The following is a 4,248-nucleotide window of genomic DNA, read 5'->3' as shown; positions in this document are numbered from 1 at the left end:
GATGGCTCAGCATGTAAAGTTTGTAGCAAGGCACACGCTCACCTGAGCTCACACACATATAACGCAGACACTCGCTGGTAATAATTAGTATATTATATATGTGTGATTTCGGGTTTATATACAATTTTCACTGAAAAGTTTATAGTACGCTGAAGAAGAGGAAGGATTATCTGAGAAAAGCCCACAGAGGAAAAGAAATTAATGGAAATGACGTGTAAATACAAATATGCAAATAAGAAGCCAGTGCCACTCTGCACTAATGTGAGACTCCCCAGGCTTTCCACGGCTTGTGACAGCACATGCCACAGGTGGCAAAGTATCATTTAGTTCAAGCGAAACATTTCCTTTTCTCCAAAAATAATGTTGTCTGTTTTTTCTTCCAAGACAAGGTTTCCCTGTTCATGAACTTGCTTTGTAGAGCAGGCTGGCCTTGAACTCACAGAGATCTACCTGCCTCCACCTCCCAAGTGCTGGGGTAAAGGGAGGGATCCACCACCTCCAAATATTATAAATTTTAAGCCAGCCACAAACGGTGACTAAAACCTGTAACTCCAGAACTCAGAGGCTGAGGCAGGAGGATAGTTGTGAGTTTTGAGGCCAACATGAACTACAGAGTGAGACTTTACCCAAAATAAAATAAAATAAAATAAAATAAAATAAAATAAAATAAAATAAAATAAAATAAAATAAAATAAATACCACTTAAGTCTCTAGCACTGTATTTGGACGTAGGTGTACACCCCGTAAGCGTTGTCTACCCGTTTAAAGAGTGTTCTTTAGCATTTGGAGGGACTGGGTGGGGTGAAGCTGGCCTCTCACCTTCTAGGCCAGCACTCTACCTCGGAGCTGCATCCCCAACACTTCCTCTGTCTCCTTAGGTCTCATACGTGGCACTTAATGTGGCACTACATTGGGAATCCTCCTGCCTCAGCCCCAGTAGCTAAGATGACAGGTCCTGCATCCCCAGCCTTAGCTTCAGCATCTGCTTTCATCCATCTGCTGACAGTAGAAGCCACAGGCAGGTTTATCCAGTCAGAGCTCCCCTCCACCCACCTACCCGGTTCCCAGTGCTTTCTCTTAGTCACTCGCCAATTCTGGCCTTCTGAGTTTCATCTGTCTTTGCAGAGATGTGTACTGGCTTTTACGCTTCTGCTTCAACATTTATGCATTATTTAATTAGGTAATGAGTGACAGTCATGTAAGCACAGCTGCCATCACCGGCCTAGCAATCAACATTGACTCTGGATCTGCAGAGAGCTGATGTCAGAAGGAAGGAGAGGAAAGCCTGGTTGCATCAATGGCAGCTGCTGGTAGCTCACAGGAGGAGACACATCTGTGGAGCCAGGGGGGTCGGTGGAGAGAGATCAGCTAGGAGGCATCCTTACAAATAAGTGTTTCAGGAGCTGGAGAGATGGCTCAGTGGTTAAGAGCATGTTAATCACACAGAAGCACGCAGAAAGACCAAATCATGGCCAAATTAACTAAAGCAAGCTTTGTAGAAATTTGTGTGCAGAGGTTGTCTCTCCCTAAAGGTCGGGTTCAAGAGATCAACATTGGATATGGGTGGGTAGGTAAGATAAGGGTTTTTTGATTTGTTTTGTTTTTCCAGACAGGGTTTCTCTCTGTAGCCTTGGCTGTCCTGGGCTCAGTTTATAGACCAGGCTGGTCTTGAACTCACAGAGATCTGCCTGCTTCAGCCTCTGGATTAGAGGCGTGTGCCTGAGATAAGGGTTTTTATAATTCAGGAGTAGGGGGTTTCCAAATGGAAGATTTGGCAGGCAAATAGGTGGGGTTACAGAAGCAGAACATAAGCATAACAGGATGACCATAACAACCTCCTCAAATAAAGACATGGCGGTCATAACAAGGTAGTTACAACAAAGTGGTCATAACAACAGGTGGGCATAATACCCTTCTGAAACAAAGGCATGGTTGCCATTTTCTGGAACAGGCAGTACAGAACAATTTGTAGTTAGGGTTACAGGTAGAACACAGCCCAATCCTTGAAAAGCAGATTTAATCATAAACAGGAAAGAACTGAGTTTATCTTTACTATAATATGACTTGCAAGCTCAAGATGGAGGCAGGCTCCTTTATGAAGATCTTGCCAGGCAGTAGTGGCACACACATTTAATCCCAGAACTTGGAGAGGCAGAGACAGGTGGATCTCTGTGAGTTTGAGGCCAGCCTGGTCTACAGAGTGAGTCCAGGCCACACAAAGCTACACAGAGAAACCATGTCTCAAAAAAAAAAAAAAAAATGCTTGCTGCTTTTCCAAGTTTGTTTCCTAGCATCCACAGGGTAGCTCACAACAACCTGTAACCTCAGCCCTAGAAGATTCAGAATCCTCTTCTGGCCTCACTGGGCAGTGCACATAAATTGCATCCATTCACACAGACAAACACAGGACTGTTGGTATAATGTTCTTGTAGAATTTACCCTTGTTCATTCAAACGCGATTTCTCTACCCCACTATCTGGTTTCAATCCAAACATTGCATTGTGATGTTTATTCTAAGCATCACCTGTCTCAAGTTTATGTAAACATGCCACCATTTGTTCTCTGTATTTTCAATAAAACAACCAGCCAATGCTGTGCAATGGAGAGAATAGGGTGGGACATCCTGGTCTGGAAGGGAAGAGAAAGAAGTGAGTAGCAGGAATTGGAGAAGAGAGATCAGCAGGACAGGACTTGGAACCATGAGAAGAGATGAATTGGACCTAAGATATGACTGAAAGCAAGTATAATGTGGCAAATCTGACTGGGAGGAAGCTATGCCAGCTTGGAGGTTTAGGATGGAGTAACTATTGCCCAGCATTGTGCTCTAGGTTAATTAAATAAATCCTAGTCTCTGTATGGTGATTTGGGTATACAGCTGGTTTAGGAATAACCACTGTTTAACTAAAAGATAAATCAATAAAAAATATTAATATTCCACAACACAGGGCATATAGTTAAATCATACCAGCCATCATGCTAAGTCTTCTCTATGCAATTACTCACTTTCAACACTTCTGAAACTTTGGGGATGTTAACTCTCATTTCAAAAAGGCCACAAAAGTATCCTGTGTAGGAGGAGGACTGTAGCTCAGTTGCTTATAGACTATTTGCCCAACAAACATGAAGCCCTTGGATTTCATGCCTACTACCAAGAAACCAGGTATAGTGGAGCACATCAGTACACCCAGAACTGAGGCGGTGAAAACTGAAGGATCAAAAGTTCAAGGTCACCTTCTGCCAAATAGCAAGGTGAAGGTTAGCCTGAGCTAGAAACCCTGACTCAAAAAAAAAAAATTGTTTTTCTGTGTAACTGACCCAAAGTCACAGAGCTGCAAAGATTAAGTAAAGCCCACCTGTCTTTGTACTATGGGTCATTAAGGCCTGCCTACTGAAAAAGTCACTGAATGAGTACAAACCAGATGACCGGACATTCAGGCAAGATAGCCTGCTAAGTTGGTCCCGGCCCTGAGGGAAAAGAGACGCTAAGACAGGCATTTCAAGGGGTCCGGCTGCAGATACTGGGCACAGTGACAGGATGGGCACCTTCTCATGCATGAGGCAGATTCCCTAGAACCCTGTGTTCCCGTCTCCCTTGGTTCCCAGAGGCAAAACTAGCCTCTGCTCTCCCTTATCTTTCCCTACTGCAACTGTGCTCAGCATCTGTCTCTCCCAACTTCAGATACAAGGCTGGCTGTGGTCAGCCCTTTCTGGCCAGTACTGATTGGCCAGATGAGACACATTCTTTCTGGGATAAGAGAAAAAACTGCCACAGAATCCTCGACTCCTGAAGAGAAACCAGCCAGAGTCCCACACCCAACAAGCAAGCTAGGAGCCAGTGACTGGCACTGGCATAGTAGCCACTGCACAGCTGACAAGGTGCTAGCCGCACCTTGCTTCTTCTAAAGAGGGACAAGAGGTCCTCAACTCTGCAGCCAAGACCTAAGGGATCTCAGCCTTCAGGATTATGCAGATCAGGAAGTTTGGGGTAGGGAGAGCAGAAGTGAAGTTCACAGGGACCATTGAGAGTCTTGGGAATATGTGTCAGTGCATCCTGACCCTCAGTTCCAAGGATCCCATTGCTACCTCAGAGCTGGGGGAAAGTGTGTGGCAATCAATTAGCAATGTCTGCAACAGGGTCAGAATAGAAAATGGAGACCCATGTGATACATGCTTACTGTCCTGAGTGGCAAAGCACAGGGAATTTAGACTAGCAATAAAAGCAGCTCAGCTAAACAAAGTAGCAAAGGC

The sequence above is a fragment of the Meriones unguiculatus genome, chromosome 10 (assembly GCF_030254825.1).
Source record: "Meriones unguiculatus strain TT.TT164.6M chromosome 10, Bangor_MerUng_6.1, whole genome shotgun sequence".
Classification (NCBI taxonomy): Eukaryota; Metazoa; Chordata; class Mammalia; order Rodentia; family Muridae; genus Meriones; species Meriones unguiculatus.
The sequence above is the reverse complement of the archived record's forward strand: the minus strand, read 5'-3'. Positions refer to the sequence as shown.